This window comes from Vanacampus margaritifer, chromosome 2 (assembly GCF_051991255.1).
Source record: "Vanacampus margaritifer isolate UIUO_Vmar chromosome 2, RoL_Vmar_1.0, whole genome shotgun sequence".
NCBI classification, from domain to species: Eukaryota; Metazoa; Chordata; class Actinopteri; order Syngnathiformes; family Syngnathidae; genus Vanacampus; species Vanacampus margaritifer.
In genome coordinates this window covers 5043065-5056182 of record NC_135433.1, presented here as the reverse complement: position 1 = coordinate 5056182, position 13118 = coordinate 5043065, and the positions used below count along the sequence as shown (strand labels likewise).

Genomic DNA, 13118 nt, shown 5'->3' with positions numbered 1-13118 from the left:
CTTATGAAGTAAATTGAAAGATAAATTATGTGAAAATATTTTTTTTTTTATTGTAGTTAAATAACAAATGAATGAAAAGAAAACTTGAACTGCGATCTGTCTTAAGTCTTAAGTATCATTTCAGATAAATGATAATCCATTTCCTGATATGATAGTCAGTTGGTATCAAACTATCGAATGTACTAAAATGTGGTCCAAGCGGGGTTTGAAACCAGGTTCTCGTCAAAGGTGAGACTCGAACCCGCGACCTCCTGGTTACTAGACAATACACTACACCAACTACGCCACTGAGCAGTATTAAGAGCTGGTAATGATGATCAGTTGCATGAATGGAAGTGAGCGTGGAAGGACGCCAGGATTACACCGCATGCGTGTGCGTTGCGGCTCCGCTCGGCTGCATCTTGACTGCGTGTTCCGGACACGTCAATTTTATGGACAAAACTCGCTGTCAACTTCCCGCATATATAATCCACCTCCATTATAAATATCTCCTCGTCTATGTTCGCTGCAGTGAATCAAGCGTTAAGCATTGTGACGTTTTGCTGACATGATTGCGAAATAAGATCTGGCGGGTATTTTATTCTGAAAAGTAACCGGATTTTTTATTTATTTTGAAACTGCGCCGGTCTTCCTGTCCCGCTCGATGTGTTCTGTGCTAGTTTGCCATTTGATGGATGGAAATAGAAAATAGGTCTTACACCCAATTCACACTAACTTCTACCATGGCTCTTCAAGCATGGGTAAGTACGTTTTGTGTTTAAATAGTGTTATTTTGTCATGTTTAATTTAATCTGAGCTAGTTTTTTGTCTTAAATGTCCGACTATGTAGTTAGCTAGCTTCCCTCCCCCTAAAAATGAGTTTGCAAATTTTGAAATATACTGGCTCTATCTTGATGGCGACGCTCGACTTCCTGTCCGGCCCGTGTAATTTCTTCAGCTTCATGAAAATCCGCAAGCGTTCCGCATGCGGTGTCTGGAAAAAATAGAACACTTGCAGAAACCTTCCGCAGCGCCGCATCCCTTCCGTATACGCACCGCACTGCAGCTGGTGTGAATTGACACGCAGATTCGAATGTTTTCTATTCGGCGGCCGTACGGAAAACGCCCCGCGTCAGTTCCGCAGTCGATGTGAATTGGGTGTTACCGTGTGGCGGGCTCCGGCACGACACACCTGGTCCGCAGAATGATCCGCAGCACAAACGCAGCTGTTTAATTTGAACAAGCTGACAGAACGGAAACGAATCTGCTGCGCTGCCGGAGCGGAGCGGGGACGCAACGCACACGCATGCGGTGTGGTTAGAAAAATGTCAACGTCTGTCCCATTAAAAATGAATGGGGAAAAGTTTATATTTAATGTTAAATTGTGCGAATACTGTAAGTAATGTGGAAGCAGACAACATATATGATTTTTTTAAGCAAGCAAATTTGAACGGTGTAAATCGGAAAAATTATGTGGGAGTTATTACATAAAAAAGTGTGGCTAAAAAAAAAAATCGCAATAACTTAATGGTGGCCAGCTGTAAGTGTGCTACCACCATCTAGTGGTCGGAGTCTAAAGTTTCCCCGAATCCCAAAATTATAAAATGGTTCAAGTGATGGTTCGTATCAGCAAACACTTTATCTCAACGCACCAGCACTGCATTTATCTACAAACATCAACTTCAATTAATTGTCTTTTCACTCATAGAAGCAGCACTTCTTCACAAAACCACTAAATTACACACACACCATTTTTGTATACCAAATTATACATCCTCTTTAATAATACAAGTTATGCACTAAACAGAAGACTCACTCTGATGGTACTAATTTAGAATTTAGGAGTCGCAGTGCGGGAATACCACGTTTGTGTTGCGAGCTGCTAATGATAATGATAGAAGACGAAAGCGAGCGCGGGAGAGATTTGGGAAGGTGGAACGACACCCAAGGGATCCACGGGACAGTCACAGCCGCGCTCATCCATCTCCAGGACACCAGCGAGTGGCACGGCTGCGACTTGACAAATAGAGCGAGTCTGACGGGGAATTGAACATGACACGATGACCAGCCTCGTGTGACTTGCGTCCACACAGAAGCAGACACACACTTTTTCTTTTTCTTTTTTACTTCTCGTGATGGGAATTGATTAGTGAGGCCAATGATGAGAAGGAAAGAAGCAATTATCAACCTTTTTTTTTTGTCAGCTATTGCGGGCTTGACACTGTGTTGCTCAGGCTCCATAGGGGTCTTTCATGCAGAGTGTTTCAGTGAAAGGTCTTTGATTGTAATATTAAATCCTGATGACATTGTTATTAGGAAATTGACTAGAATATTGACACGCATTATGGATTTCCTAACCATGTTGACAATGTTATTCTTTCACTAAAGCATAAGTCCTAAAATAGCTCGAAATGGACAAAAGTATTCAAATGTCATTTGTGTTACCTGTATTTCTTTCTGCATCTTTCTACAAATATGGCACTTGATCATTCTGGATTTTGGCTTGTTTTACTGCCGCTTCTCTTCCATATCTCTTTGCATGGATGGGGTGTAGATTAATGGATCTCATTGATTTTTGTGAATTGTGAGGCCGTGAAGCCATTAGAGAATGTTTTGTGATGAGATGCTATATCAATTAACTCAACTTGATTATTCGTCTGTTTTCATTAATGGGTCATTCCAGAATTGGATGACATTTATTGTCCCCACCCTCATGAAATTACACACACAAAATACGGAAGCATGCACTTGTTGCGTCAATTGTACTTGTCCCGAGACCAAGGGCAACTAAAATTGTATTAAAAGTCATTTCTAATTTTTTGTTATTATTTTTTTAATAATATATCCCTGGTGTTGGGCCAAAAACTTAAATGTCACAATTTGACAAATTAAATATTTTTTCAAAAATCTATATTATTGGCGAGTCCACTCGTGTGGGTGTCATTTTTATTTTTACAAATTATTGACTAATCTAAAGTGTTTAAAATGGCTTTCTTTCTTTGATGATGCAATGTTAATTGTTGAAAAAATATGTCGTTTTTGGAGTCTCCTGAAAAGTGACGATTTTGCAGGTACAATGATTTGGCCTGACACCGGCGATTTTTACAACAAACCTCTTGAGCACACCCGAAAATCGTTATTTTTTCTCTCTTGGCCCTATTTCTTGATGACCAACTTGCAACTTACATAGAAAAATACAACAGATGAATCAGCTTCTTTTTGGGTAGGATTCTGTTGATATGTTTCCTTGCAACTGTTAAAATAACTTTTATTATAGACAGATTTTAAATAGTAGTATAGTGGACCCCCGCATACTCACGGTTTAGCTCCCGTAGATTCCCCTTTTTGCAGTTTTTCCCCTCATTGTTTTTTTTTTTTATATATGCATATATTTCAAGAGGCGGAGCCAACCCCCATTTGTCATGGAAAACGCAGGTTTATTTTGAAGATGTTTTGGGGGTTAAAAAATAAAATAAAATTCCATGTATAGTATTTCAATGGGTGTCATTTATATGCAGGTTTTCACTATTTATGGAGCAGCCCGGGCACTATATTGGGTGTCCACCGTAATGTAATGCAGTGTTTGGAAGTTTTGTCATTTTCACAACCCTGTTATTAAAACCTTTTTAGCCATCTCAAGGAAGGGAGAAAAAAAGTGACATATAAGAATAGACATCATTAGGCCAAGAGTTAGGGCTGGGCGATAAATCGATTTTTAAAATTAATTTGAGTGTTTTGTTGTGAACAAAAAAAAAAAAAATATTATTATTATTTTTATTTTTTTTAATTATAACATCGAATTTCCACGCCCCGAAACCCCAGTGCCACCCCCCACCACCCCACCCCACCACCCTCTCGTTGCGCCGCCCCCGCGGCTTTCGTCCCCATGGGCTTCCGTAGCGTTAGCTCTGCCAGTCGTGTCCTCACACACTCCATACGGAAGGAACTCAACAACAGCAAACAAACTCCCGCAAAAAAAAAAAAAAAAAATTGTTTACTATGTTACCGTGGAGGAGCCATTTACACAAGGAAGCACGTATGACAAGAAAGGGGCACAATAAGAGCGATCACCAAAGCAGACATGTTGCACCTGGCTAATGACATGGCACCCATGTATACAGTGAGGAAGACTCGATTTCACCACTTGCTGAAAACGGGAGAACCTAGATATGTGCTACTGCTACCTAGCCGCAAGTACCGGTATATTGCTTAAATTGCCCCACGCCATTTGTTTAGGCACTGGTTATTTTGCCGTGAATGGCAACTCAAATGCTAGCGATATTTTTGCTCTGAATGGCTTCAATATTGGTCAATCGCCCGAGCGAGGAAATCTTTAGCCTGCTGTAAATGATATATTTTATCCTGATTGTTAATAGACATTTACAAGCTTATGTTAATAGCACAAATGTGCACGTTTATGTCGCTGCGTGGTCGCAACATGTACGCTATCTCGTCAAGACGGACTCGCCTTGCAACAAGCACTTACCGGTATGAAAGACAAGCTTACTTTCACCTGCCATGCACCGTGACGCGTATCAGCCTCTGCGTAGTCTGCGACATAAAATCCTTATGAAATATATATAGTATAGTGGGCTGGTAATGCTGATAACAGCCTATTTTCAGTGACAAAAAAAATTGAAAAGTGAAAGGAGATCTTTAGAAGAGGGTGAACTTAGTGAAGCAGACCGATCACGGTAAAATAGCCGATTTACGGCAGGCCGAGACTTTCTTGCTACTGGCCAATCAAATAACGCTAAAAGGAAATTTGCCAGTCATGGCAAAACAGCCACCTCAATTTACATAACAGTACTTGTACTTGTAAAATCAGCAGACAGTTGGAGGGGATGACAAGCTCAGGCCTCGATTCCTACATTAAAGCCAAAATGGGATGTTTATTTGTGTCATATTGACGGACACAAGTAGCACTGTTTAGCTGTTTAACTCTTTTACTGCCAAAAACGTTAAATGACGTTTAGTAAAAACCTACGGAGGAGCGCCAAAGACGTTCACCAAGTTTTATTTTGTTTTTTTTTGGGAAACGGGTGGAGGAAAGCCTTGGCCAGCTTTGCTGAAAGTATCAAGCAGATCTAGTTAGTATAATGCCTATTTTTGGCCCCTAGATGGCAGCGATGACTCTCTTTGGACAAGATTAGGTAGGCGTCAGTAGAAGACGTGAGGCGGAACAAGAGTGTTGAGGGGACAATGGCTGAGGAAGCCATAATGGCGACAGGTTGCAAGCAGCTCACGCTTGACAAAAAGCATCGACCAATGCTAAAGAGCACATTGATGACGACGATGATGATGATGGTGACTCCGAGGTTGACGCCGAAGTTGGAAGCGTTGACGCGGCGGCTATGATCACGTCATAAAGCCTCACCGGCTAGCGATGCTAACGCCGGAAAACGCGGAGCACAACCGAGCACTCTCAGGCGGACGTTCAATCGGACGACGAAGAGTGCCCCGAGTCCAATGCATATTCATCGGAGGAGTGGGTACAGTCTGATCACGGAGAAGGCACTGGTTATGGACTACGATGCCACCATGAATGGAGTGGATAAGATAGATCAGAACATCTCTTACCACCCGGTATAGGAACTGAAGGACATAAGGAAGCCAGATGTAACACCACCGTAACGTCACTGTATCATGTTCTGAGAGTAGACTTGATGGAAACATGGCCAAACACACACTGCAGTATATACTTGCTATTCCCCGGAAAAAAAAGCCAAAAAAGTGTAGCGTCTGCAATCGCAGTGAAACTAATCTGTTGTGCAAATCCTGCTGCGTCTCCTTGCACGCAGGGGAGTGTTACAAAAAGAAAAACTGTATTTGAAACATCCACACAATTGTAAATAGTACCACGGTTGCACACATTTGTAAATAGTTTGCGAAATTGTTTTGTCAAATTGTTACACTGTTGAATGTAAATAAACGTATTTTGCTATCAAAAAACACTTTTTCACTGTTGGCGGTAGTGCTTTACAGAAGTAAAGCACTGTTCAGGTGTTTGTGGCATCATTCATGGGAAAAAAAGGTCTCAAATTCACTAGAGTGCATGAAATAATATTGTTTCACAAAAAGCTTGATTTCTCCGTTTTTTGTTTCAAAACAGAGCATTTGGGTGAAACTAACCATTTTCTATTGTTGATTACTGAACAACGGAATAAGGTAGAAACAAACTTTTTTTTTCTGATGAAAGATGAGAGTCAAATCTTTCTGGTAGTATGTGTGTTTCCGTAGTCCAAACACAAAATTTTCTGTGGACCTTGAAAGACCAGTCAAAATGCTTAAATCGGCTGGCACTGAAGGCATCCCTTTTCTGAAAACGTCTGGCAGCCAAAGAGTTAAAACAAAGTTGACAAAAAAAGTTTTACTTTTTTACTTTATCAATACATAGATTTACATTTCCAGAAGTATTCAAGGTAGAAGTTTTGCACATTGATTCCAAGAGAAAAAATATGGTTACTTTTGTTAACTGATAAAATAAAAGCAAAACGTTTTAAGTTCTTGGTTTATGTAAAATAAATAAATAAATAAATAAATAAATAAATAATAATAACAAAATCGGGAAAAATCGTAAATCAAAATTTTTTTGTTAAAAAAATCGGAGATTTCATTTTTCGGCAAAGTTGCCCAGCCCTAACAAGAGTTGTTTCTATTTTTTTGCATTTGTCCTCCATTTAAAGCTGCAATGGAGTGTGTCATAAAACCAACTCATTTAATATTGTCAGGAAAAAAAACTTTTGTGGTTTTGTTATACCTGTAGTGTATACATAACTATGTCTTCACCGGTTAGCATAGCAGCTGAGCTAACATAGCTAGCTACATTTATGGCTCCCTTAGTCCTACAGTATAAGTTTGCCTTTTAGGCTCAGTATGCATACACAGCTTGTAAAAAGGTATTTAATTCTCCTGAGATCACAATACATGAAAAGGACAAACAGCCAATTAGTGTCAATCAGTCGACAGTTTGCGCCGAGTAGTCTTTTGCCGGAAAATGTGTACGATGTGCGCGCGACTGCGCGATGTTGAGCGTGGATTAGACGCGTGTCGAGAAGACGAGGTGTGGATTTGGCTGAGCCGGTGAGACAGAAGCGCTGATGTGTACTGCCGTTTAAAATAGACCAGACAGACAGCTGAGCAGCTGTGACCTTATGTCGCCCCAACTCTCACTTACACTCGCTGACAGTAGTCTTGCCATACGCACACCAGAAGTGGCAAAAGTACTCACGCTTTGCACTTGAAGACCCAGTCAAGTGAAACCAACGATTTTTTTTTTCTACTGTAAAGATACTTCAGATGTTTGAGGAAATAGCTGAAAATGTAAGCTAAGACTGAGAACTATGCAGTACTAAATTGTGGAGATATTGCGTTAAACAATTTTTCACGTTTTAAGTTATCCTGATATTTTGGACATGGCTTTCCCCCCACTATGAAAGAACTAGAACACTTTTGTTAACATTAGAGGTTGCTTAGTTACAATTACCTGGTCAATTTGTGCAATTACAGCATGCAGTTAGCTAGCTATCTTTGTAATCTATGTATGTTATTTAGCTAGCTAGTTAGCTAGCTGTGTTGATGCTGCATTTGAGGAAAGGTGGGAAGTCAGGCTTTTTCGACTTCATACCAGGAAGTGTGCACGGGAACTACCTTTGGAACGTAACCCAAAATGATTTGGACTGACTGCGTTAACCAGAACAACAAACAATTTATCGGAATCAGCCATCGTTGTTTGCATTGGCTTCGAACGCTTTGAGGTCGGAACTGGCAGATTCCAAGTGTGACAAGTCCGACTTCCCACCATCCTCGAATGTATCATTACACCCTTCCTTGAATGCCACAATGTACAGAACAGTTCTGTGTTGCTATTTAAATTCCAAATGATTACGTATTCTGTGCTAGGAGGCTAATGTGAGCTGCAGGCTAAAAAAAAACATATGCCGCCGTATTTAATAAATGTTAGAGTTTCCCTTAACTGTCTCTGTGGACTGACACATCGACACAACACCAAGCAAGGAACCATCAGCTAGCTTGTAAGCTAACAGGTGTCCATGAAGCTGCTAGCTTTTGCGCTAGCTAATGGCTAGCCTCATGTCGGGCCGTGGAAAACACAGCGATGTGGTTTTAATGCAATCGCCGTACATATGAGTGGAAACGATGGATTGATTTTTTCAGTTTTTGAAGCCTCATTTTATATATATGGCGATCTAGGTAGTAAAAGTAAAACGTGATTAGAAAAATAAATACCTGATACATCCAGTTAATCTGATGAACACCTAAAAACACTAACTGGCATTATGTGTCTCAGCCTGCTACATAATTTACATCCTTTAATTGATTTGTTTCGCATTGAGAAAGTTATTAAACGGAGGACACACTGCTTGAGCGTTTAGCTTTGAGGGACAAAAGCGTTTCAATTCCAGCTCTGGCAAGGACGAGTCAAGATATCCTTGCAAGGGACGCTTTGCCGTCGTCTGCTGCCGGCCAGACGGTCGTGGCACGAAATAGACTCCAGGGATCGAATGCAGTCTGCATGCTAGTGGAAGTCTGCAATTGTGGGACGGGTTGGATGAAATCACTGGTATTGGGGAAGATATTCGAAGGAGCGTGCGGCCGACGTCCGCTCTGCCAGGAAAGTGTCATTAGTTATTTGCGCTGATAGTGGCTGATGATAAAAACAGTGTGGGTGTGGTGGAGGCTTAAAGTGCCTCTGTCGCCTGAAGCGGAGCCATCAAATTCTTTTCTTGAAACTGTTGACGGGAAAAAAGGCCCAGCGTGAACTGTTCATAGCTACACTAAGCAATCATTGAAACGGAAACTACAGCATAGCTCTCATTCCATTCTCTATTTTGTTTTAACTTTCAAAACAATTTTCATAGGAATGAAAGATGGACAACAACATTTGCATTAGCATGTGACTGCACTGCTTGCACGGTATGTGTGTGGATGTGAGGCACTGATCTTTATATATGATTTTATATACGCCTGTGCAAGCCGTTGAAGCGACAGGGCGGCCATCTTACTCCTCCCATATTGGGAGCGGACTACTGTACAAACTATATGTATACAGACAGATTAGACATACTGTATACAGCTCATAGGCTCTTATTATAGTGTCGGGGGACGGGGGTGGGGGTTTGTGGCGGTAAAAAATAAATAAAAAATTAACAAATGAATGGTATGTGCTGCTTTGAAGACCCCCTTTTTCTTTTTTCGCTCAATTCCTTAGACCCCTTAGATATTAGATTTGGCAGAGGTATCTTTTTGTTGAATTAGTTATAATTCTTTAATAAAAAAATATAAAAGTTTCCTCCTGTAAACACCATTAAGCCTATAATTTATACATTTATTTGAGGCAAGTTGCAAAATGTCTTAAGTCCTCTTGTTTATGTTTAACAAATTTCAAAGTTTCTACTAAGTACGGTCTCAAATGTGCTCCAATTTTGATACTATAAATGTATAGAATCGTACGTCAAGATACATTTCTTGGGAGGAGTAATATGGCGGCCTAGCGGCTTCAAATGTCTTGGCCTATCGGTTATCCCAGCGGTGGTCAAACTCGGTCCTCGAGGGCCGGCGTCCTGCAGGTTTTGGAGGTTTCCCTGCTGCAACGCAGCTGATTCCAATCAACAGGATCGTTACCAAGTTTATGCAAAGCTTGCTGATGAGCGGATCATCTATCAGCTGTGTTGGAGAAGGGAAACATCCAAAACCTGCAGGCCCACCCCTGGGCTATCCAGTCATATGTACAGATCAGTGATGTGAGGCCACGTTTAGCAGCTAAGCAATTGTGTTAGCTTCCGGTTAGCTAGCAGCTAAATTAGCATGTTGCTACATTCGTAGATGGTTTTGGGCTTCTTTTTTGCCCCTCTCCTCCTATTTTTGGATATTCAGCTACAGTGAAACACTATTATGTGACATTACGTTGTCTTGATTTGGATTAATTCAAGTGTACTGAAATAAATAACACTTTATACCAGTGGTGTCCAAACTCGGTCCTCGGGGGCCGGTAGTCCCGCAGGTTTTGGATATTTCTCTCCTCCAACACAGCTGAAGCTCATCAGCAAGCTCTGCATAAGCATGATAACGACCTTGTTGATTGGAACAGGTGCGTTGGAGCAGGGAAACCTCAAAAACCTGCAGGACTACCGGCCCTCGAGGACCGAGTTTGGACACCACTGCTTTATACTGTGCAAGGAGTGTAAGAGCAAAACGACATCGCTTTGTGATTAAAAATGGTATATAAATGGGAGCTTTGCTATATCCCCAATAGTTATTTTCCCGACATTCTACTATTTTGTGTTTACTGCTGCATTGATACTGACAGCACAGACAGCTCAGCAAAATTTCCCAGGAACCAACAGGTCAGCTACATATCAGCTGAGCGAGCCGAGGGCCACTAGCGATGGCTCTGTCAGTGCACAAACATGCTCCTGCACTTTCTATTTCGGCCGCAAATTCGGACCGATATGTTTAGCACGGAAGCTTCATGGATGCAAATAGAAAAGGTCAGACAGTGCAGCCTGCCCTGCATACGCAATCGTGACTCCTCAACTGTGGGAAGTAACGATAGTCGTACTTCATTACCATCCATCCCTAAGTAGATTTTTCAGGTATCTCTCCTTTTTTACTTTTATGACCTAAACTGGAAAGCAGATACCTGTACTTGCTATTTCTTGCTTTGTCAAAATAGGCCGGTTAGCTTGTCATTAGCTGATTTAGCATTTGTGTGTTACTCAACTCAAACTATTAGAGCACATTTTGATAGCATAAAAGTACTTAAGCTAACATGCAACATATATAGCATTTTTATGAGCTGCTTCTCAGTACAGCAGTATTTAAGTTCATAAAATAACTAATTCATAAGCTTTGACAGTACCTTTTTTGTGGATTTTTTCCCCCTCCATCATACTCAAACTTCTCCTCAACAGCACATATCAACACTGTCCAATGAAAATCTCCAAATTTATTGCGTATTTCATAATTGGAGACACATGCTTTTTCAGTGGACTGCAACGGTATGTAAGAACAAACTGCTGTTAAAGCCAAAATTGACATTTTTGGGAGACACCAGTTTCCCCTCTCCGACAGTTAAATGAGGGTGATGGACGATGGGATGTTGAAGGTTTTATCGTGCTGACCGTTCTGCTCTACGATGGTGAGACGTGGACACTATGTGGATGGCAACTTAGGGAACTGGACAACTTTCATGTGAGGTGTCAGACAGAGAGAACTACCAACCCACTGCAACTAAAACCGGCGTTCTTAAAGGGGGTTCTTATTATTTGATCACAAGCAACATGGTGCATTTTCTGCCGGCTGGGAATGCAAAGTGTCGAAATGAGTGTAGAGACTATGCGCTGCCCCCGTCCGTATCAGAGCTGTAGTGGCCGTCTAACCACGTGCAACAGATCCTTTCACAATGACAGCTGAACCAATAACGACCATAGGGTAATTTGATTGATTTTGCGTACTGACTTTCACAAGACTCCTAATTGTTCAGGAGTATGTCTAAAATCTGGGTAACCGTTCTTTTACCAAGTAAAACTCCTTCCAAGAGACACACAGGTTCATGAAACTAGGGGGGGGGGGGGTAATATATATATATACTTATCACTGTTTGGTGGTGGCATGGGCAGTTTGCACCCCTGATGTGCATCTGTGTGATGATAATGATAATAATTTGTTCAATGAATTGATTTCTACAAGTGCTATCACATTATCAAATATTTTATAAAAATCAATCATCCTATCCATTATTCCATCAATTAATCGAGTATTGTTGTTGTTGTTAAAGCAGTAAGGTTGGATGCTCATAATTTATTATCTTCGTTCTACACATATACATTATGAAACACCAGCAAAATGATCCTATGCTAAACGGTTAGCACACGCTATTAGCATTAGCGCGCTAAGCGCTAGCAATTACCACTAAAGGTAAACGAACACTACCTACCACATTTAGTTCACACATATATCTACATTACACATGCAATAGTGTCTTAAAAGTCACTTACATGTGGCGCTTCAAGAATAATCCATGCGTATACGTGAATGAGTGGTGCTGCCTGTGTTAGCTACAATAACTTCCTGTTCCTGTCTTCTTCTATGGGTACGCTGAGTGCATGAGCGCCATCCACTGGTTAAGTGTTGAACACCTAAAACCGAGTGGCATCTTATGTTTTGGAATAAATACAGCTAAGTGCTTTTTAGAACGTATATAAAATTTACTTTACTGTGTATTGGGGAAGCTCAATGTGCTATATTGTCTTGAATAAAAACCCACTAACAAGCACTAAGTTAGTGAGCGTTTTTAAAGCAAATAACATCCACCATTCGGTGACTAGATTGTGCACTAAAAGAGGAAATACAAATCAGATCACAGCCACCATTGCAATACTGCGTCTGCAAAAAAAAAAATAAAAATAAAAAAATAAATAAAAAAGTGTGTGTATAAAACAGGGACAGCCCAAACATGGTTTTAGCGGAACATCAAGGCAGAAACATGAGTCTGCCTGCACTTAGATCATACCCCCCAAAATCGTGTTACACAACTTGCACCACCATTTAGAACTGCTTTTTGCCAGTGCTGCAGTCAGAACGCTCACTCAGGTGTAGCGCATCTGCCAAATTCACCAAAAAATGTCAAGTAGACTTGAAAAACTTAAAAATGAGGATGTGCCATTTCCTCTCACCAAATTATCAGGTACCAGTTATTGTTTAATCAGTTAACTTATTCACTGCCATTGACGGCTATAGATGTCAAAAATTTATTTGAACTATTTCTATTAGTTTAGTTTTTTTTTCTCACTTTTGTTAACAAGAGTATTGAAAACCTAGAAAAAAATGTTACTGTACATTTATAACAGATATAAAATTTGTGATTAATCGTGAGTTAACTATTGAAGTCATGCGATTAATTACAATTAAAATTTGTAAACGCCGGATGTGATTAAAAAAAAAGAAAAGATTACTAAAAATTAGGGGTGTCGGTCGACTAAAATTTTTAATGTAATTAATCGCATAGATTCACTAGTTAACTCACGATTAATCACACATTTTATATCTGTTCTAAATGTACAGTAAAAAAATGCTAGGTTTTCATACTCTTGTTAACAAAAGTCAAAAAATAAAGTTAA

General features: G+C 40.4%; 1 protein-coding gene across 1 annotated transcript in view; it reads right to left on the bottom strand.

Annotated features, from left to right (window-relative positions):
* Positions 1-12081, bottom strand: part of gpc1b (glypican 1b) — a 158381-nt gene extending 146300 nt beyond the window's left edge. Inside the window, exon 1 of the mRNA XM_077557561.1 lies at positions 11997-12081. The gene's annotated coding sequence lies outside the window, so the exon portion shown is untranslated. The remainder of the gene's footprint in view (positions 1-11996) is intronic.
* Positions 12082-13118: the final 1037 nt, after the last annotated feature.